The 23,507-nt window shown below is 43.9% G+C and overlaps 1 long non-coding RNA gene across 6 annotated transcripts in view; it reads right to left on the reverse strand.

Annotated features, from left to right (window-relative positions):
* Window positions 1-23,507, reverse strand: part of LOC309882301 — a 31,413-nt gene that overhangs the window by 6,217 nt on the left and 1,689 nt on the right. For 2 of the 6 annotated variants that reach the window (XR_014318264.1, XR_014318265.1), the window contains exons 3-7: window positions 17,441-17,488; window positions 8,672-9,017; window positions 3,787-5,990; window positions 2,767-2,853; window positions 2,035-2,148 (exon numbers count right to left, since the gene is read on the reverse strand). This is a non-coding gene — a long non-coding RNA (uncharacterized lncRNA). Of the gene's footprint in view, window positions 1-2,034; window positions 2,149-2,766; window positions 2,854-3,786; window positions 5,991-8,671; window positions 9,018-17,440; window positions 17,489-21,780; window positions 21,876-23,507 lie in introns of all 6 variants that reach the window. The other 4 variants (XR_014318262.1, XR_014318263.1, XR_014318267.1 and 1 more) reach the window with 4 other exon arrangements.

Here is a 23,507-nt window from a genome sequence, read left to right on the forward strand (position 1 = left end):
CAGGTAAACCTTGCATAGCTTCAGGTTTTGTTTCCAGGAGCATAAACCCTAAATATACTAACATGAAAAGTAAATTGCTAACCAAACTCTGTAGCTACTTCTGCACTGTATTTAAACATTGTTAGCACAAAGCCTCAGGATCATGTTGGCCTCATCAGTAATCCCTGATACTGATACAGTAATAGTAGCAAGAAGTTCTTTATTTCAACTATACATTTTCAGGGAACGTTTACTCATAGATTATGATCTGGTCAAAATGATCTATACATTCATTATGTCTAGAGTGGGCTTTCATAACTCACACTGTGTAAGAATGAGGCAAAACTCACATTTTTTTATAGAGCAGCTATTCTGCTCAGCAAAGAAGGCACAGAGAAAATACTGTCCTACACACCCTTGCTCTGCTCTGAGCGCCAGGTGATTTCTCATGCCAGTTCAAAACCATCCTTAAGAGCCCCAGAAGAGTGGGAAGCTGGCCTCCTTGGAGATCCCCCAAAATACAGCTGTGCTGCCAGCAAATGTGGTCCTGCAAGGCTAACATCACCATGGCCTGTGTTATCTCATAGGGGGAATCTTCACAGTGGGAAAAAAACATTATGAGAAGAGAAGGTTGAAACGAAGCTAAAGCATTATCAATATTAGATTTTATACTTTGGGGTTTGTTTTGTTGGTTTTTTTTGTTTGTTTGTTTTGTTTTTTGTTTTTTGTTTTTTGTTTTTGCAATAACATAACAGGGAGAAAGAGAATGACAAAATGGGTTAGAGGAAGATGGAGAGATGATCTATCAAGCACAGCTGATTTTTTACTCCCTAAATTTACCATCCTGATGGACATCCTTATTCAAAAATTACTAATTTTTAATATTCAGATACTAGTTTTCAATATTAGTTCCTAGATTTGTCTGGACAGATTACACTCATTCCCACAATGAAACTTAATTATCCTTCTCATACCTTCAGGTACTTTCAGTCTTCTCCTGAACTGTTTCTGAGGACAGGGCAGCTGATGGTCAGTCAGTAATGCAAGCACCTCACCTCCCTGCTGGCCATGCTGTTTTGAAGGCAGAAGCCCTTTGTCCCCAGGTCTCTAGAAAGATTTTGAGCCCTAGTGCAAGCATTTTGCTCAGATTTACTTTTGCTGAGCTTCCTGACTGGTCAGAGACTTGATTTTCTCAGCACCTTTCTGTGTATTACTTGGAAGCACCTAAATGTGAGTAACTCACCTGGAATCCATAGAAGGATGTATGAATGATTCATCACTCAGACAAGAATAACCCCTCATGAAATCTGGGGTGGAAATGACTGCATGGTTTAAAACCTTCTGTATCCCTGCTGTGGCAGCAGGAAGGAATGCATCTGAGTAAAGTCAAAATGGCTAAATAAATTGGTTCAAAGCAGCAGTAATAGCACAGAGGGCCATATAGGCTGCTGGTATTGAGTAGTTACCAGACTTCAGGACACTTCATTGATTTCATCTGTAAAGAAACCTATAACACACATTATCTGTTATCACTACCTTTCGTATTTGAGCAAAGCTACGAAAGAGTAAAACACTAGCCAACATGTAAAGGTTGCATAAGATAACCCAAGACTTGCAGTACTAAAGAGAAAATGATAATGAGTATCCATTCAGTCTTGGAGAGTTATTTTTAGATCATATTATGTTTGTAAAATCCTCAGTTATTCAAATAAGGAAGTAGAGAAATGTTCTAATAAATTAAAATATAAATAGTCTTAAGAAAATCTCTCAGTTGATCAGAAGGTAGAGAGATAGCACAACTGATGTGTGATACAGAATCCTTTACAAATTAAATGTGAACTCTGAAAGGGCTGACCTAGCAAAAAAATAATAATTATTATTATTATAATTATAATATATAAATGGAGCAGGTACCACTACGGCACACAGGTATGCTTTATGGGATTGGACAAGGTTGTCCAAAACGTGTTTTCACAACTAGGCTGGGATTAATGCTGGGCTTTGTACAGACTTCATACATTACATAAAACCCAAATTGAGTAAAAATCCACTTACCCCAAAATAGTATTCACATTTCTCTGTGAAAGCTGCTCTTTCAACCACAGCCTGAAAGCAGAGAGTAGGATAGCAGAAGATCCCAGGACTGCACAACCAGGGATTGCAGTGGCACTGCAGGATAAAACACAAGTTCCTCAGTCACACCCAACCTACATTTTTTCCTGATGAGTTTATTACTCTTAATAATCTCCACTAGCCTGGGATAATATTTCCTATAAATACAATAAATAGTGTTTCAAAGGATGCAGCATTTATTCAGTTGATCATTTTGGTGATTCAAACAAAAGTAAAATGTAAAGGTTTACTTTTTAAAGGAACCAAGAGGCATCAGGATCCCAGGACAGAAGCTCGGGCTGGGTTCCTGGTTTTTCTTCTGATGGGTTCTGCACTCAGACTTGCCTGGTCCTCATCCTGGGTGTGTTTGTCAGCCACGTGAAGCAGATAGCACCTTTTATAGGGCTTTTAGGGCAAAGCATACTGTACAGTGTGTACAGTGCATGGCAGTAAACTGGGTCCTGATCTCACCTCTGCCCTTGCTTCTCGTGGCTGGAAAACTAGTGATAAAAAGTAATAATAAACCCTGAATAATTGTGTTGTCTTTATAGTGAAGCAGGCCTTGAGCAGTGTGAGCTCTCCGCTGGGAGAAGTCCCATTTAAAAAAATCTACCTGGCACAAAAATGAATTGGATCCTGTCACATGAATGGCCTGCATTTACTTTGTTCACTTACCTACTAGTCGTTCATTTTCTGTGTTGACTTGTGCTTGTTTCCTGGCTATTGGCAGGAACTGGGCAACAAAAGCTTGTTGGAAATCGACTATTAAATTTAAAAAAAAAAAAAAAAAAGCTGACTCAGCAGATGCATTATTACCACAATAAAGTAACGCTAGCAAACAACAAATGCAACTTCCGAATATCTCGTGGTTCACACTGCAACAGCAAGGGACATCTCCCAGCAAGATGGAGCAAAACAGACCAGGATAGAGAGAAACACTGCATTAACCTAATGGAAATTTTGGTGGGAAGAAGGGGAATAACTTATGGGAAAAGCATTCTGGCCATTGAGTGTTCTGGAGCACCTATTGCAGCACTGAAGCAGTGAGGCTCAGGGCAGCTTTAAGACATCTGCTCAAAGGAAGCATTTACAGTTGTGACTGTCCTCTCTTCCTTAACTCCCTGGTTCCCATGGGCCAGCAGTTGCCTTGTTAAATAAAATGCTGCTTTAGGGGGACTGGCTGGCCCTGGGGACTGGTAGCACAATACAGTGCTTTTCATCTCTCACCCATGAACCAAGTCAAACAGTTTGGTAAATGACCAATAACCCTTACCATCCCAGGGCTGTCTGGTGACCTGTGCAAGATGAGAAGGCTCATCTCCCTGTCTGTTTACTAGAAGGAAAGTGTCTACCTCACTGTAAAAAGGGGCACAGTTACTACTCATTATCACCCAATTTAACCTTCTTAAGCCAAGAGAATGAGCCCAGAAAACTTAGCCATCTTCTTAGCCAGCAGCAGTGGTCCCAGTACTTCAAGCCCTGATGAACATTAATGAGGAGAGTAGCATTGTAGTGAATGGGGCTGTGCCTCTCCTGCAGACAAGAAATCCAAAGATTTCTGAAAATCTGCCCTTAAGGTCTTATATAGAGGCAGGCAACCTATATAGGGACACAGCATCCAGCACTGGTAGAGTTAATATGCTGAGAAATCCCTCTCTATTCCTTTACCCAACATGACTACAGCATTCTGGTTACCAAAATAGCCGTGTGTGGAAGGGTTGAAGGCCAGGAGCTCGCTGCAGTGCCCGTTCTTGCCCTGTGTGCTGCTCATTTTAAGGTCAGACCTTTGGCATCAGGAACCTGTTAGAAGAAAGAAGAATCAGTTTAAAAGTTGTTGCTGCTCTGGGGGTTACCCTGCAAGGTCCAAGAGGGGAAAGGGAAGGGCAGGGCAGAAAAACACTCAGCCAAATGAAAAATCAGCTGCTCCTAAATTTCAATAGATATGCACAAACCCCTGAAACCCACCCAAAACTAGTCAGCTTGTTCGTGCCCACAGTGCTTCCAGTCACCACATTTTCTAGCCCTTCTATGCCCATAGCATTGATAACATTGTCGTTGTCAACTGTGAGTTACTGTTTAATCCCTACTATCTTGATTAATTGCATTAAATTGGTATACCTGTGTTAATTAAACAGAAGATGGCAGAGGCAGCTTTCATTTCTTATTCTTTTGTGTAGATCATTTCCCAGGGCTTCACAGGTTGTGGAAAATAACAATGCAGAGACATCACCCGTAATATTTCAGCTCAGCTGATAAAGCTATTTTACTCATACAGCAGTCTGTGGTTTTTTTTTCCCCCACTTATCATAGTATAGGCTTAATTACCATGCTGCTGCTGCATGGCAGCTCACCTCACTTTTTTTTTTATTTGTATTATTTGCAAGTCGTAATCATGTTTTCCTGTCATCCCCGAGCAATGTGCGTGCGTGCGTACAGGCAAACGCCAAGCCTGGAAAGGAAATTTGATGCGTGTCCATGAATTGGAGTTTTCAAACTTTGGCTGAAGATTAGTACATGTAAACATAGCTCTGCCCCCTTCATCTTGGATAATTGGTCACAAATGCTACTTGACACTTCTCAAATCAGACACTTTACATACTTCTGAGCATAGCTGAACTTTTTTGGCAGGAATTGATTTGCTTTGCAACTCAGCCGCTCATTCCTGGCCCGATCCCTGCTCCAGTGATTTCAGTGCCGTGTTCTGCCAGTGCAAGAAGCGGAGGGGCAGGACCAGATCTGTTTGCTAGCACCGACACACCAACCAGCCTGGCTTTGTCAGCTGCCTCAGAGATGCAGCTCCTGCAGCCGCTGATCTGCCCTTCACCACCTGCACCAACGGTGGGGGTTTTACCTTCAGGTCCCTCCTCTCGTTACCGTGCAGATAACATTGAATCTTAAAAAGGAAAAAAAAAAAAAAAAAGCAGGCAATGTTGGTCCATCAGAAATCACATCTCCTAACACACCAAGAGCCTTCTGCTGCAGCAGCAGCTATGTGGGAGAGGGCCACAAACACCACCTGCCCCCAAAGAGATCATCTCCATTTTCTCCTGCCTGTTCTGCAAACAGTGTTCGCCTCAGCAGCAGAGAAGGGGAATCCATTCCCAAAGTGTCGGTAAAGTTGGAAGGAGCCAGAGAACTTCTTGCTATTAACCAGCCCACTGCTTGCTCTGACATTGCAGCATGTTTACTCACCATGCAGTGGTACTGCAAGAGCTGGGCGGGCCATATGCTCACTTCAAAGGGCTGCCAGGTCTCAGGGAGCATCACTGTGTGTCTCCCGGCAGGGGCGTGGGGCAGAAACACTTTCCATAAAGGTTTTCACCAGAAATATTGTATCTGATATATTTCTGTACAGTCCCTGGACTAAGTGTCAGTTTATCAGCATTTCCATGTACATCTATGGATAGCCAAAGGAAAATATCATTCACCCATTATTCACTGGGATGTTGATAAACTTCAGCAAATTAGAAACATTTGTCAGTTTGTTCTTTTCAACTATCAAGTGGGATGTGCGCCAGCATGCCCTCCTCATGCTGGCTGCTTCATCCAGAAAATAGAGAAAGTGATGAAACAATGTCAGTTCTAGAAAAGGGTTTGCATGGGTTATCTTTACATTATTGTCTCGCTCATCACCAACACTACACCTGTAAACTAGAGTGAGCCTACACAAAGTGTGTGCTGCACACTGATGTGAGCCTACACAAAGTGCTCCTACTTGCAGAAGCTACGGATGAACCTTGGCGCTGTACTTCAGGTATGGTCCATGAGAGGAGCAAGCACCCAGTCATGCCCTTGGTGGTGGCTTGGTTCTTGGGGCTTCACACAGCTCAAGGCACTGATGAGGTGGGCCAGGACAGGCACAGTCCATGTAGCACTTCTCCAGCCTCTTAGGTTCATCCCTGAAATAGAAGGAGAATTGGTGTTACAAAAGGAATGGCAGATTCACAATAGAGAGAGCAAATACACTTATTGCACCTGGATCTACTGTGGACTAATGCAAAAGAAGGCTTATTGCTGGCTAGTAAGTCTTTCATAGGCTGTTACCTTAAAATAGAGATGCTTCCTCTTGCTTAACTCTCACACTGCAGCCCTGGTGGGAGTGGTGACTATGGTATTGGTGGGTGAACTAAGCTCCAGTTGGCAAAGAGATGCTGCTTAGTTCTAAAGCCTGGGCTAAGGAGGATGCTTAGTTCCCATTGCTCATACATATCACTATATAAATTTAGCTTTGAGGTCCCAGACATTTTAAAATAACATGTCTAGTGTTAGAATAAAGGAGTATCAGGAAAAGTGAATTACAGGTTACAGGCTTCTAGTATTTGCAGTAAAAGAACCGTTATTGTAATTACACCAATAGAGTACTCATTTATGTTGTTATTAAGGGAAAAGGATGGTGGCATTAAGATGTATGGGAAGAAAATCTTACAGAAGAGGAGCCAAATAATGTACCTCATTTTACCTTGCTGGTAAAAACCAGCAATAGCTACTCGACATACTGATAGTTCCAACACACATGCTCACTGGGGAGGGGAGTCAGTGTCCAGCGATTTAGGAGAAACCACTACAGGTAACATATGTCTGGAGCAAACCAGAACCCACAGAAGGGCCTGACCTCCCACACAGCCCCCCCATTGTGCCATTGAGCATCTCCATAGTATTTGCTAGGTGAGAATAGAAAATCCCCAAATGGCTGGCTCTGTGTGCTCAATACTTCACAGACAGAAACCCTTACCCCAGCCAAAAAGATCAAACCCAAACTCTTGAACATTTGCAATGAGACTAAAATAAGAAAAAATGTTTTTTTTTCAGGGTAAAGGTGTGCTTCCATTTTGAATCACTGTATTGTGCTCAGGGCTTCCAGCCAGTGCGTTGATACCTGCTGTTGTAAATCTGCTGCATTGCCTCCTGGCTGTCGTTCCTGAAAGGCAGCGAACTGTTGCTTCGGTAGGTAAAGATTTATTTACTTAATGCCTGGTGTCATCAACGAATTCAGCCTGGCAATGGCATCACACTTGTCTAAGCTAATATACAGCTTTGCACTCCCCTTTTCTTCCCATTCCAACTTATGGCTTAGTATTAATGCCCACCAGTTGGGCATTCACCAGTGTTATAGCTGAGGTGGGTGAAGTGATGGACGAACACGGTTTTCCTGTACATAACTGGAAGTCCAGCTGGGTAGATCACATTATTTAATGTGCAGTCATCATATTTGCCTTTAAAAGCAGCTATATAATATTACTTCTTCTATTATTCCATCTCTTCAGTGCTTGACACCAGGGATGAGTTGTGCTATGCATTTTGGTGATGATTTGTTTTCTTAAAAAATGTGGAACCACTTGGAGCTTAAATCATTGCTGTAGTAAGTTAGTAAGTTGTCCCTACTTGAGAAAAGTCTTGTGTCAGGAGTAAAACTCCTTGTTTGGCTGTGCTGGGAGAAATAAGACAATATTTAATTATGACAATTCAAACTCATTTGGGTTCCTCCAAGTGCAGACTATATTGATTTACAGTACTAATATAGAAAAGGCAGAATTAAAAAGCTGGTTTATTTAGAAACTTTCTTATTCCTAAAAATGTCTGTTCAGCTCATTTTTAAATCTGATTTCTTATCCCAGGTGAATTACCGTGCATTTCTGAATCTCAAGAACTGCTTGTGCATGATAACAGCTGAATGAAGTACCAGTATAGCTCATTCGTTGTGGCTGTACGATTTGGGTTGTTTATGTATGGGACAATGGGGTTTGGCAAAGGGAGATTAAGAGCACCAGAGACAGAATAAATGACGAAACCTGGCTAGTGCATGAGACTTAATATAAGCGTAGGACCACAGACTGTAAGTTCTGTGGCAAATGAAACCAGCTTTCAGGCAGAATCAACACCTTGTTCTGAAAAAAACAGTAAGGAAAATCCATGCCAGTGTTTCCGTACAACAAATGAATTTAGGCAAGTTGAAGATAATCATGATTATTTAATATTCTGCAGCTTTACAACTCGATACTCTGTGAACAAAAGATCAGAAGGCTGCTGAGTCCAAAGTTTTGAATCTTTGGGTCAATATGTTTCTCATGTCTTCAGCATTTAGTTTAATTTAGGAGGAAACAGTTCTCAGCTAAGATAAGATCTCAAACAAAATTGACGTGGGCTCACAACATGGCCTAACATAACAATTTAATCTATCCTGTGCTTGCCCTGAAAGAGGGCTTAATAATTGTGGTATGATTTCACCTGCTGCTTATAACATTTGCTCATTCTTTCTTCCCGAGCAAGTTAGGATTATCAGATGGCCAGCAGCTTTGTTCATGGTAGACAAATGTGAATTAATTTAGGATTAATAATAACAGGTTCAATCCTGGATTCAGTGGCAGCCTTAATGAATGGAGTCTTTGGAAGACAAATATTTGTTAAAAAGGAATAATTAATTGTCAATTTTCTCAGAAACTTTCCCCAGTGTATCCAGCCTCTGGTGTACAATCTGCAGGGGTGTTCTCCAGCCCCTGGCATCGGAGGCACTGTTCTGACCTTGCCATTTCAAAATCCAGAGTTTCAAAAGGCATTACTTGTGAGGAAAAACGTCTCTTACCCACAAGATTCTTTCAGGGCCTCCTGGCGATCTGCTGCTGGGGAGCAAGGAGAGGGGAATGTCCATGTTGCTGTGATCCATCAGCAGTCAGCATTGGCGAGAAGAGTACCCAGAGGGAGGAATCCAGGTTGGACCTGGGTTTTGGCCCACTCCTCACCATTGTCTGAGGCATCTTCCAAAATCCTGGGAGAAACCCCACATCCTTTGCTGCTTTCCCTGTCTCTGGGGAAGCAACCAGAGCACAGGGCAGCGCAGTGCCTGGCCACAGAGGCACTGCACAAAGCTAAGTGCTGGACCATGGTAAAAATCAGCAGACTTCTGTTAAATCACCCTGTGGGCAATACTACTGTGGGGGGGAAAAAAAAAAAAAAAAAAATCAGTCGTGTTTAAGGTTAGAGCTTTTCGTTTGCATTGGAAGCTTTTTTCTTTTTTCTTTTTTTTTTCACCCAGTAACATCCAGTTGCTTAATTCCATTTGAAATCACCCGGGGTTGGCACCTAAATACCTAAATAATCTTGTCCTTCATGCCTGTCAACATCTTGAGGCACCTAACCACCTTTAGAGATGTGGTGTGAAAGCTTGTGAACGATGCAATCGGGGAGGGAAACAAAAGACAAGTATCCCTATTTGCTGCCCAAGAATCCACAAAGAATGCTGCTTCAGCTCTGCTCTGATTTCTAATTAGATTATGAGTGATGTAGGACTCTGAAGCCAAGCTGGAGTTTGTGCTAGCACTTTGCATGTATGAATGACAAAGGGACACCACTTTCATATTGATTTAAGTGAGCGGGTGGAAGAATGTTTAAACACCAAGTGCTTGATGCCCCAGTTTTCCAGAGCACCTGGAAATATCAAATTAATTCCAGGTGTTCTGCCATTAAGACAGACTTGCTGCTTTTACAGCCACACACACAAAATGTGGCTCCCAGTTCCACAAATAAAAAGTGAGTGGTTTCTGCTCCCAATGCCTTGATAACTCTGACATATTGCAAGTTCTGGAAAGAATTTTAATCTACATAGTTTTTTAAATGGGGAGGGGAGCGAGGGGGGAGGGATTTTAAATATGCTGCATACAATTTGTGATGGTCATCTCTAAAATGCAGCTCCATTATCCTTTTCCATTTGGAATGAATGAGGCTAATTAATTTCAGGCCATACTTGATGAGGTCAGCACCATACGAAGGGTGCGTGCTAGACATTGCTAATCTCTTTCAGCTGAGAGTGATGAATTAAAGATGAAGCATTCCTTTGCAGGCCTAATTTAGAATGTATATCAAAAACCTACAGCAAATAATACTATACCCTACAACAAAGGAAAACTTGTTCTCTCAGGCTCCCATGTAGGGTTGATTTTAAAGGCATTTTCATTTCACTTTGGAATTCCAGCTGTGGATGGGTGAAACAGTTCAGAAAATTCAAGCTTTCTCTCTTTCTATTGCTTTTATGGACAAAAGTAGGCAAGGGGGGGGTAAGGGGAGGGAGAAACTAGTCGGTGTTTGATCCTGTGTGTGCTGTGATTCCGACTGTACGCTCAACATTTAGGAAAGCTGACAGGGTCTTGCGCTCCCCAAGTACCTGTGACGTGACCCCCCTGCAGCACGCACAGAAATTTTACTTTTTTTTTTTCTAAAGTCTGAGGGCAAAGTGGAGGAGTGTCCCTTTTTGCTCAGCTCCCTCTCCAAGGATGCTTTGTTGGACGTTGCAGGCTTTTCCCTGGGATGCAGGATGAGCATGGCAGTTCTGCTGGGTCACCCATCGAGGACACAAGCTTCCAAGCCAGCATTTCACTTTTGCAGGGAAAAAAAAAAAAAAAAAACTCCCTATGCAAGAAAAATAAATAAATAAAATTAAAATAAGAGTCCCGACATATCTTGCAGTGCAGGTAGTGAAATCTAAGAAGTCACTGCAAAAGCAGACACACCAGGGCAAACTGCTGCAGAGCTCTGGGGTTTGCTGCACTTGCTGCTGAGCCAAGTTTTACCACCTTAACTTTGGGCAAAGCGGCCACCAAAGTCAGTGAGAGCTTTGGACTGCAGGGTTTGGCCCTGTGGGCAGTGAGAAATTAGCCAGAATTGTTATTTCAGTAAAGCAGGGGCTCCAAAATCCTAATCCAGCCCCTGACGAAGGATGCTGAAAATCACCTTCCCCCACACTTTGCTGTTTAATACCTGGCAGTTGGGTGAAATTCTTGACAGGTTACTGCAGTGAATCCAAGCTCCCAACTGGTGGCCATAAGCGGCTGCTGTCTTTGTATCCCAGTAGTCCTCATTAGAACAAAGCTGCTTCGAATTAAATCCAATCTACATGCCGAATCAATCTTTCAACCCTTTGATTGCTTCTGAAAATATTTATATTTCTTAATAATGCACATTTTGTCCCACAGCCTGTGATTAAACCCAGACAAGGTCCAGGGAAGCCTGACGTATATGTGGAAGGGGTTATTTTGGACAGGAAAAGAAAGATAAAGAACACAGGTTTTTCCTATTGTGAAACCATTAGAGTGTATAAATCTAGCAATTGCAGTTGTATAAGCATCAGAGTGGGGTTGTAATAAATACAGATTGGAGTATTATAGTAACCAAATGGAGTTTATGGATTATGTTCACTAGTTCATATTTCTCGGCTACTACAAGCTAACTAGCACCGTGCCGCACTCGGCTCTATTAATATTCCCTGTTAATATTCTCTTTCCATGTTTGTTGGGGAAAAAAACTTAGGAATCGACCACCACTTTCTGTAAAACAAACATGTTTAAAGACTCATGCCCTCCAAAGGAAAGAAAAAAAAAAAAAAAAAAAAAAAGAACAAGGAGATGCTTTAAAGAGCCTGTGTTAGGAGGGCACGGGCTGCGGCTGGCTGAAATCGGCTCCGTTCTGCTTAAAGTTAATAACTTCCATCTGAGTGAGAATCTGGCCCTAATATGGGATGTTTGCTGCGTGAAAATGAGGGTGTAAAGATGAAGACAATAACGGCTACTATCCCTTAGCTGGTTACGTTCTTAAGGTGGTAAATAAAAAGCTTTGGCTGGGGATGCAAAACACACAAAGGCTTTGAAGCTGTGCTTTGTGGTAAATGGCATATTATTCCCTCCTCGAAAAGTAGCATACATCACAGGTAAGATATGTGGAGGAGAAGGGAAGGATACATTCCTTGGCTGAGAAGGTGCCCGGAGGGGGCCTGATCCTGCACAGCGGGAATTTGCCGTCGATTAAGAAGGTGGCTGGGGCTGGGGACACCGATCAGATAAAGGCACTGTACCTGTCTCCCTCCCTAAACATAAATGACTGCCCTTGTCTATAATAAAAGGGAAAAATTGACTTCTGAAAACATGCCACGATAAATCTCCCTGGATAAAGCAGTGCCATGCCTGGGTGAGAGGGAGAGAAGTCCTAGAAACTAAAAATATGTAATGCTTATTTAACATCATTGTCAGCAGCAGCATCACACGGTGAATGCAGCTAATATGCTTTATCACTGGGCTGGTGAATGCTTGTGATAGCTTTCCTTGTGACAGTTTCCCCTTTTTAAAGGAGTAAAAAGAAATATTCCTAGGTAAAATTTTATTCATTGATTCTTTCATCACATATTTCATTACATTAAGCTGTCATTTCCTAAATATGTTGGGGAGGGGGGATGTTATTATTTTACTTACACCCCGCACCTTGACAGCTACTTTGCATTACTACATGATTAGGATGCTCAGTCTTTAAGGTAGAGAGAAGTTTTTTACCAGCACCAAAAATAAAGGGAGAGGAGTGATGACAAAAAGCCATTCACAAATAAGGTCTGATCCAAAATCTAATGACACGGCTGAAAATGTGTTTTGGATCCGGCCCCCAGCAGAACATTATATCATGCAACCAGTATTTTCTGAATATCTTCTATTGTTTGACAAGCCTGATTTCACACTAAGCTCAGAGTTCGTTTCAGAACAGAAGCTTTTTGTGTAGGAACTTTAAAATGCATCCCTTAGCGAACACACACATACCATCGAGACTATTGTCTTATTAAAGAGTTTAAGCCTAAAGGTGTATGCCTATTTTTAAAAGAAATTTTCTGATTGTAGATAACTGCTCAATTTGATTTAGTGTCCAATGATAGTGATGGGGTTGATAACTGAGCATTCATCGGTAATTCATCTTGTGCTAGTAGAAATTTACAGCAAAGCAGTGCTTTCCCAACACTGACAAGTCCTATTAATCTTCTTCAGACACATTTCAATAGGTGTCTCCATCTGTGCCCAACATCTAAACACTCTGGCATCACTAGGGACTTGGAGACACCTTCATTTCAGGTTACACTAGTGAAAATGTGATACTAGATTGTACTCTATTTTTAACCTAATTCTCTCTTTTCATTCAATTAGCCTTTCTTGCCTGCATTTTTCTACTCATGTGTAACATCCTTTTCCCAGGAAGAGCTTAAAAATGAGATTTAGTTACTTAAAGAGACAGAATCTGCCAGGGCAAGAGCAATCAAGAGCTTAATACCAAAAAGCAGCACAGTGATGCTCACATGTGCAGCGTGGGGAAGGAATTGCCAGCCACAAGCTGTGTCCTGTGCGGCATGCCCCCCGTGCTCCTGTCCTGCTGGGACTCTTGCAGGCATGGTTAGGTTAGGCAAGGTCTGAAACTAAACACCCCAACTCCAGCTTTCCAAATTTTAAAGCTATTGCAAACTATTCGGGGTCTGAAATCCAATATATACCAAAACATCTCTGTTTGTTCAGGCTGTGGGAGGATCACCACCATACAGCCCCACTTCTCTTTACGTGTACGCCTAATGCATGAACAAACACAGTGCAGTCAAATTACTGCAATAACATTTATGGGTGGATTATGTTCCAACTTCCTCGCTTATTATTAAAAGCAAGAAAATTGCAAAGCACATGGATGAGGCAGGGTGCAAATGCGGGCGAATTTCCCCTCGGAACCAAATGTTGTTTTTTTCACTCACAAAGCTGCGATGAGTTTGCTAGCAGACGCAGCACAGCTTTCGAGATTACTCATTCAAAACTGTGTGTTTGGGTTCTTTTTTTCCTCTTTACTCCATTTACACTTGCCTTTCAGAGAAGAGCAGATGCGAACCGTTTGGTTGGCCTTGGGTGCGTTCTCCTGCTCTGAACTTTCTTCCTAGAGAGCGGAGCCCGAGCTGCATGCCTGCTCTGGGAGCAGCGCTGCCCCACGCCAAGGCAGCCTCAAACTTTGTTTCTGGCTTTATGAAGTTCTCTCACGAGTCATATTAGAGGTCTAAATGACCTTATTGTAGGTGGCAAGTTTAAATGTGCCATATTAATAACTTGTTATCCAAGACAAATTAAGTCCTTATGTGTCAAAAGCACTCTGCTCTGGATTACCTACAAGACAAGTATTTATTGAATAAACGTTGGATCCAATTTCATTTTAATGTGACTGACTGTATGCTTCAGCCCCTTAGAATGAGATAAAAACACTCAAACCTATAACTGTGTTGCAACATTACACCTAACTTGTCTATTTCTATTATTGTCTTTTTAATGTGGGATATCAAAAGCATTTGGGGTTTTTAAGGATTTATTATTATTATTATTATTATTATTATTATTATGAAGAGCAAGGAGAGAGATAGAAAAAAAAAAGACTGGCATTCAGCCTAAAGAGAAATCATTGAAACAAATTAATCCTATGCCGTTTAAATTGACATGGTAATCCATCATCAGCAAAGGGAAACTCTGAAAGCAATCTAGAATCTGCAGTGTTCTTTCACTGGCCCTCAGGCACAAAGACAGATAGTAAAAGAAGAAGAGAAAAAAAAAAAAATCATAAAAGTTAGCAGCGCCTTAGAAAAGGAAAGGGATAGAGAGAGCAGCTTTCACTTTTTCCTGCTTTCAGATGTCCAGTTCAGAAAGCAAGGCTGATTAACCTCCAGCCGTTGCCTACTATCGTTTACTTCTGTATGTCAAATCATCTTCAGCTGCTGAGATATGAGTAATTTCAAATAGTGCAGAGCCCCATCCTATATAAACTCCGCCATTGAAAACTACGCCAAACATCAACTTTGGCATTTCTGCTTACAGAGGGCCTTTTATTAGCCTAAACTTGATCGCTCCAAATGGACAATAAATTCTATCTTCACAGCCCTGGAGAAAAGAGCTGCACTATCCTAGTAGCTTAATAGCCAGGATTTTCATATAGCTAGCATGGAAAAGCTGGGGCTTTGGGGCTTTTTTTTTTTTCTTTGGGTTGGGGGGGATGTTGGTGTTTTTTTTTTAAGTTTGCCTATGCCCTTCTTTTTCAGCAGGGCTGTCCACTGTAATATATGGTTCCCAAGGGTTTTTTCCAATCTAGTTTTAAATATCTAAAGTGATGAGACTTCCTGCACCTTTAAAATTTTATTATACTTATGGTCAGAAGCAAACGTAAACCTCTTGGGCCTTGAAAGCCCGTTGCAATACAGCCATTATCCCTGTAATGTCAACAGAGCTACAAAACTCTCTAGAAATAAACCTTTTAAGAACAGCTTTCCCTGCCTTGTGTTTTCTTTTAAGGTCAGTGGTGCATCACTTTTTGGAAAAAGTTTCCCCTCCCTGGCCAGGTTTAGCAAGCTGAAGTAGAATGTATGTTGCTAAATGAATAGGTTTAATTTTAGACACTGAAAAAATAAATACGAGAAGAGAGCGAGGGCAGGACTAATACCTTCCAGTTAGAAACAGACATGGTATAAAGCAAAAGTCAGAACTTTAGTGCCAGGGGCAAAGGGGTGAAAGGCTGGCTAATACGAACCATATCCAACATCTGCCCTATTTTAATTTAGCAGGGATAAAGTTTCTTCTTTTTTATTATTAAGAAAACTTTATGTGGCAGAGAAGCCCATGAGCTGCGTTATCAAAACTGGTTTATTGTCACACCGAAACTTAGACCTGTTAAGAGTTTGCTGGGCAAAGAGATAAAAACTCCCCTTCGCTCTCCTTTTATGCTCTGTGACAAGCCTGGGCTCGGGTCCTGGTGTCTGGGATGTCCTTTTCATGTCTTTATGAAGTGCTGTACTTGGGTCCGTCATATAAAGAGGAGGTTAATTGTTCGGGATGGGTCCCAGTGATTGATTTGCCAGGTAAAAAATAAAACTAAAAAAAAATAAAATAAAATACCAATCTGGAGATTTAAAACAAAACCCTGCTTAGAAGGCATTCGCAGTAGTCGCTCTCTGAGATGAGCGATGGTGGTAGAGTACAACAAGTGCAAAGAATAGCCTGGCTGGGGGACTGTGTGCTAAGCAGCACAAATTGCCAGGCTGGAACATGATCTCACTGCATGTAGAAGTTTTCCGCCTCGACAGTGCAAATTCTACTATAAAATGACAAAATATAGCAAAACACGTGTGAGTGGTTGCTGGAGTAAAAGAACAAATTGGTTTCTGACAAAGGGAGGATGAATACCTTTGGATAATCTGAAGTTAGAGTTTGATTGAAAGCATAACATTCCTTTAAGCATCAATATGCTCGGGATCCAAAATATGGTTATTTTATTACCAGTTAATACTCAGATCAAAGCAGAACTCTGTAGCTGGGAGGGACGTTCTCTCTGGAAATAAAGTTCCATGTAATTATTTCCTATTAAAAACTAAAACTGGTCTTAGATTCAGAAATTTCTGTTTCCTAGCATGTGATATAATGCAAGCTTGTCAAGAGGGAGCAGACGTGCCATTTTTCACTGTTTGCTGGTATCCCTTTGCTTTAAAGTTTTCGGTTTGGCTTGAACTCTCTTTGCACGTGAAAAATTCTCATCCAATTTACCTCCGTCAAACACAACTAATTCTTTTGGATGATATCAACTAATTTCTTGCACACAGAAATTAGAATCTGATATAAACTAAAACCATTTTATATAAGGTCTGCGAACATAAGGAGAGAAAAATACAAAGAAAATGATAGAGTGACTGATAGGTGGTTGAAACTTAAACCTTACATTGCAAACTGGTATTTTAGTATTGGGCAAAACAGCTCATCTTAATTCAATTCAGGACATGGAGCTTAAAACATGCACTCAAAATACTTCCAAGAAAGCTGCAACCTTTCAAAGGAGAGAGATAAGGATGTATTTTAATTATGAGGTTATAAATATGCAATCTATTTTTTTTTGACCACCCCCTAATGCAGTATGTAACATTGTTCAGATGCAGTTATATAGCAGTCTGTCTCTATTCCTGTCCAGGGTTTGGGTTTTATTTTGGGTTTTGTTTTGTTTTGTTTTTCTGATCATTCAATCTCTATTTATGTCATCTCTGAGGCAGGCCCTGGAAAATAGGAACTGCCAGCCTAAATAATCTATCCTTCTGTAGTTTTAAACTAGCAGAGAAAAAAAAAAATAGGGAATGGTTCCTTTTTACAGCTGGTGGGCTGGTACTATAAGTAAGAATATGAAATATTTAGAGACATTATTTGAAACTTCCATCCACTTCTGATTCTGCAAATTATTTTTGATCTGTCACTCAGAAATTAAATATATATATATAGTCTGTAAAGAGTTCAATTTCAGAGGTGCAGAAAGGAAGAGGAGTCAGAAATAAGGCAGCATGTATAATTTGGTTTTAACATTTTTTTTATTTTTTGTTGACTGCTCAGCTATATTGTTCACTAGATGGATGGCTACAATATAAATCTATATTAAGCGTTTGTTAAATAGGGAAGGAGTTGAGACATTCAGCTGGGATATTGTTTGCTAGCTCAATTAGTATCCAAAGAATTTGAAAGTACAATAAATGTATCTGAAGATCATATCTAAACATACTTACCAAAAAGTACCCACCTCTCTCAGCAGTTCACATATTTCTGCCTTCTGACTGGAAGAAGGAAAAAAAAAAAAAAAAAAAAAGAGGAAAAAAAAAGGCATTTCAGATGTATAGGTTAAGATTGGCGGATGGCAAGGTTTGTGTGAAATACAAAGAAACCTGTATTTCACTCAACAATTTCATTGCTTAAATATATAGTTTAGAAGCATCTTTTCCTTAAACATGCGGTTCAATAGCATTTTCTTCAAAGGAACAATTCAATGTGTTAAAAGATTTAAGAACAAAGAATGTGCAGCAAAATGCAAATTCTTCCAGTGTTATACTGTGTATGCAATTATGTATGGAGGCAGATAGATATAATTTGAGAGTTATTAACTTTCAACATCATTGATGTACCCTGAATCAATACAGTGTAACTACCTATTAAAATATAAACCAGGTGTGTTACAAGCCAAATACAGCCCGAGAAGCTTGCCTGGATATTATTATATTTTTTTTAAATCTTTAAAGCTTACAGCTCGACTGTGGACAAGCTAAAGAGATTGGTGCTGGTCCTAAAGATGGACCCCGCTTTGCCTTTTGCAATATGTGGCGTTTCCAGACTGGTGCCTTTCCTCCCATTTGGAAAACGATTGAAAAAATATAATAATTTTTTTTAAAAAATCAAGAATGGTGTGAAGGGAACGCGTTGCCGGCCCGGTGGCGGTCCCTCGGGCAACTCCCGGTGCCGGGAAAGCGGAGCCGATTCCCTGAGCCCCCTTTGCCCTGGGCTGGGGGGAGCAGAGCCCCCCCTGACCCCTTCGCCCTGCCCCCCGCCCCGGCACACGCCCGCTCCCCCCCCGTCCAGCGCCGTTAACCCGCGGCGGGGCCGGAGCGGGAAGGGTTAATGAAACCCAGCTCTTCCCGACCTCCGGGGTCAGACTCTTCCTATCTGCAATCTAAGGAATTAGGTAAGGAGGTTAGGGGCTGATCGCCAAAGAGCTCGCAGGCCCTCGCAGCCTCACACCTGAGCGCATCGCCCCAATCCCCCCCCCCCTCCACACCCAATGCTCCCCCCCAAAAAAGGCGCAGCCGGCGCCCGTCCCGAGCACGGGTGGGGCCCCCACGGGAGATGCCCACGGGCCAGGATAAGACTCCCTGGGCCCCCTCCCCTATAGCGGTGGCCAAAAGTCACCCTCTCCTCGCCCCCCAGCCCTGCCCGGCCGGCTCTGTGCGGCTCGGGGAGAGGGACGCTCGGATGGGGGCTGGAAGCTGCTCCAGCATCTGCCCTGCTGCTCGGGTCCTAATTTGGGAGGGCTGTTTTGGCCAGCAGCTCTCACACCGCGGCTCAAACTTTCTTTTCTGTCGCTCCTTTCCCCCCAGCCCTCCGCTGTCGCATCCCCTCGCTGCTAAAGGCAAACGCACGGAGAGCAGGCAGCGCTGGGAGACGGCCCAAAGAGCAGCGAGGCGAGGCAAAGGAAAAAAAAAATAATAAAAAAAAAATAAATAAAAGAAAGAAAAGCGGAGCTTCCCTAAAGAACATATCTAACGTGGATGGGCAGAGCCCTGCCCTGCTCCCAGCTCCGTGCCCTTTGGCTCTGCCACCTTTGCTCGTCCCCAGCAAAGTTCCCCCAAGCGTGCCCTGCTCCGGCGGCCCCCCGGCTCCCACCCGTCCAGCTCGGGATGATTTGAGGCATTTTGTCATTTTCAGAAATGCTGATGTTTTTTATGTTATTTTTTTTTTTATATATAATGCCACTTGTGGTCACCCTCGAATGGCAGTAATCTGTAGATTACATATTACGAGCCTTGTCATTACGTGGGTAAAATGAGGTGGTTAAACGCTAAAATCCATTTCCCTCGCCACGTTTGCTTGGCGAGGGAGGGGAGGAGAGGGGGGGACAAAGTGGGAGGAGAGGGGTTTGCACCCCTGGCACTCCCACGGGCCGTGCCTCCTCCTGCTGCCTGCCCTCCCTGCCTGGAGGGGGACAGGGGGCTGCGACCCCGCACCTCACCTCGGAGCCAGGCGGGCGCCTGCTCCAGCCCTCGCCTTCCCTTTACTCTTGTCTCTTTTGTCCCCATTTTGGTGGCGACTTTCCTCTGCCTTCCCTCTCTTTGCTCGGGAGCATTTTAGGCTCCTGCTCTCCCCCCGATCGCCCCTTTCACGCGTGTCCCCGAGTCCTCCCTAGCTGGCGTGATTCCTTGGGAATGCGGGTCTCATCCCGTCCCTACCTTTGCCGGGTCTGATTAGATATTATTTTTTCATTGGCTCTGCTACAACGGGTTCCTCCCTTTAATCTCTCACTATATTTTCCCCCTCCCGGTATAACCAAATCCATGAAATTCACAGCCTCTCTCTTTGACACGACTGGCTCGTCTAATCACTCCATATCGATTTCCCTAACTCTTTTCATCCAGCTGAAGACACATCTTAAAACACTCCAAGCCAGAGTGTGCTCTTTGCTTTATACACACTAATAAAATGATTTACCCTTCTCTCTCTGCTCTCCTCACAGGAGAAAATCGTTCAAGTCCCGGCTATTTGTGTGTGATCAGTAAATATTTAGTGTGGCGACATCTTCAGCTCCTCTGCTGATCAATACGCAACCCAACAGGAGGTGGACTATTGTCCGGGCAGTGACTTGCTGAGATCTCCTTCAGATGAATTCCTTGCCCCCCATACCGCCTGTTATGATTTACCCTCGAAGGTAACCAGCGAGGAGAGAAATTGAGGCTGTAAAAGCGGCTCTTTCCAACCTGTTTACCGCAGCGTTAAGCCACCTAAGCAAGAACTGCCTTGCTCTTCCCCACCTCCCGTCCCCTCTCTGGTGGTCTGGGGCTTCCAAAACGCTGCTGGAAAAAGGAATGGCAACCCAGGCAGCCGTCGCACGGGCTCTTGGCTTCCCTGCGCCCCCCTGTCCCACGGGTGGCAGCCGTGGAGCTCGGTGCCACGGCTGGGGCCGGTCCCCGCTCCCTTCACGCAGCATCCCCGGCATCGGGCTCCTGGAGGGCACCCGGGTTTTGGGGGGCTGCGCGGTGCCCCCCCGGCTGCCAGCCCTCCTCCTGCTGCGGCTCTGCCTGCCCCGGGTTCAGCTGAAGCAGGGCTGGGGCTGAGAGCTTTTTTCGGGTTGTTTCTCATCTGTTTTTTTTTTTTATTTTTTATTTTTCTAAAAACGTGGAAAACCTGCAGCGAAGGAAAAAAAAAAATGGGAATGGAGAAGAGCTTAAAGCTCAGCTCCTGGGGTTGACCCTCCACGAGAGCTTTCCCAGGGTGATAAACCGGGCAGAAAGAGGAGTTGGGGCGTGTGTGCAGCTCTCCCCCTGCCCGGCCTGGGAAGCGCCCCCCCGCGATTCCTTCCCCACGCAGGGGCAGCTCCGCGCCTGGCTGGGTGCCCCCGCCGGTGTCCGGCTGCGGGCCGGGTGCGCAGCCCCCGGGGTGCCGGAGCCTTGCGGGGGGGCTCACGTAGCCCCGATACCGCACAAAGACACGGGGCCGGGTTGGGCAGCCGGGCGCCTGTTATCCGAATGTAAACCCGGCTCCATCCACCTGTTAACTTTGTTTAGAAACCACTTTCCCTAATGGCTTTCCGCGAGGTTATTCAGCCCGTTACTCGGGTATGGGAGGCAATGGAGGGGAAAAATCCATATGAAAACCTGCTTACATCCTCTCTTCGAGAGGACGCTTTACACACCTTGCCTAGACAGGGCTCCTATAGAGCGCTTATCTCTCGTATATATCTTTATACTAATGCATACTTAATTGGTCTGTCTTGACTGTCCATATAAAACAATTTAATTAGGGTGCTTTCTGCTTTGGAAAGAAAGAAAAAAAAAATCTGCCCAGCATTTATTGTATTTAGCACCAATACAGGCAGAAAATGTTGCACAAGTTTTTGGTTGAAAGAGCACCTATGTGTCCATTGAAGGGCGTTGATCCGAAAAGACAGAGAGGACAAGTAAAATCGATTTGAAGCGACCCTCTCTGTCCCTTTCACACCATTCAGACACTCCATTCCTTCTAAGACAAAGACCCAGCGCCTTGGGAATGCTGGCAAAGGGAAAAAAAAAAAAAAAAAAAAAAAAAGGAAAAAAAAAAAAAAAGGCTTCAATCCCCCCAAGCAAAAGGGTGAGCTCTGAAATTCCTTCATATTGCTGTTATTTCCCCCCTCCCCTCTTTACACCCCCCTACAAGATATGTTCAGCTCCAGGATTTTCTTCAATTCGGTGTCTAACGTTTCTGCTGCGAGGAATGTCCCTGGGAGGGAGGGAGAGAGGGAGGGAGGAGGTAATTATGGCTATTAGTGCTGCGAGCCCAGCCTCAGCCCTGGTCACTCGCAGGCTTTTAGGGTTAAAATAGCCCTCACCTCTGACCTTGCGGAGCGGAGCCGTAGCTATCGCCACAAGTTGGGCCAAAGTTTTCAAATGCAGGGCTCTGCAGCACCGGGGGGGAGACTTCTCCCTGGAATTATTCGTGGATAGTATTTAAATCATCTTCAGTCTATTTAATTGTGTCCCCCTCCTAACCCAACAATCCTTTTTAGAGAGGTAGGGGCAAGCTCGGCATGCCCTGCTCCCACTGCCTCTCCCACTGCTCTTTCCATTTAGCTTTAATTTGGCAGTTTGTTTTCAGGCACGAAAATGGTTATCACCCAGCTGAATTCCCAGGTCATCCTTTCATCCACGGACCTCGAGAATAAATTTGGGGGGACACATGACATCCCCCGTTCGGGCTTTCCCCACCACCACCCTTCCAGCCCTGCAGGGAAAGGGGCTTTTGGAAAAGGGGAGAGACGGCGAGAAGAGGGGCTGTGCTCCCTGCGTCCCTCTCACCACCGACCCCTGCGAGGAGGGGGGCACATCGTGGGGCTGGGGGGTGAGGAGGGCAGGGGAAGGACCCCCCCTCACAGATGCCAGCACCCCCTTGGCGACAGGAAAATTTCATTCAAGTGGGACACGTCTCCATCTTTCAGGTGCTGGATGGACTTAGCAGGAGTAGGAACTTGCGGAGCCCCTCTGCGTGGTGGTAAGGGGCAGTTATAGGATTTCTCCTTCCTCTGATCGATATCGGTCGTGGCCGCCCCCCCCCTGCCGTCCCCGCCCCGGCCCCGGCCCTCCCCGAGGGCTGCGGTGACAATTGCCTCCATACTTTTTCATCCCTGTTCTTGGTGGCAAAACCCCATTGTAATTTTCATTAGCCCAGTAAACATGCAATTAACATGCAGCACTGTGGTTAACTTAATTCCTGTTTTAAGGCAAGGACAAGCAAGAAATGGAAGAGCGTTTGTTCCATTTGTCAAGTATGACACACTTCTCACCATAACAGTTTCTGAAAATAAAAGCTCGGCTCCCCACCACCACGACCACCACCCCTCTTTCCAGAAACCCCACACACTGATACACGCACACACACACAAAAAGGAGCAGGAATCCATTAGTTGGAGAGTATTCTCCTGCCAAAAGCGGTATAATGTATTCCAAATTTTCCCAAGCCCTCACTGTACTGGGGTCCCGTTTCCCCCCCTGGGGAAGGGGGCTGGCGAACTGATATTCCTCGTGGCTGAGGGCTCCAGCCTCCCCCGAACCGTATTTTTTTTTTTTTTAATAAAATAAAACAAACGTGCTTGCCATGCCTAAAAGTTGCCATGTTTGTGAAGGGGGTGGGGAAAATGTCTCCAAGGGTTTCAATTAGCAACAAATGATTATTGCAACGGATTTTTGGTAATGAAAAAATGTGGAGTACCTCTTTCTAGCTGGGATCTCAGGGGCAGTGAAAGGGGGGGGGGGGGGGGAGAGAGGAAGAGAAAGGGAGAGAGAGAGAAAGAGATTGCTGATTAGCTCGGATTCTTTCCCAACTTGCTGTAGCGTGTGCTTGCGTTCCCTGCCGACCCTACACAGGACACTATATATTTTTTCCCCTTCGGTGCATGTGTTGATAGTTCAGCCTGTAGTTGTTTGCGGTTGGCTTTTTTTTTTTTTTCTTTCTCTCCCTGCCCGGGAGGGGGGAGGTGGGAAAGGGGGGGCTGAAATCGGTCGCATCCATCCTACCCCCACAGTCATTAAGTTAGGAGATTTCCCTCTTATTTTTTTTCCC

The sequence above is a fragment of the Aythya marila genome (genome assembly GCF_965140915.1).
Source record: "Aythya marila genome assembly, chromosome: 11".
In the NCBI taxonomy this organism is placed as follows: Eukaryota; Metazoa; Chordata; class Aves; order Anseriformes; family Anatidae; genus Aythya; species Aythya marila.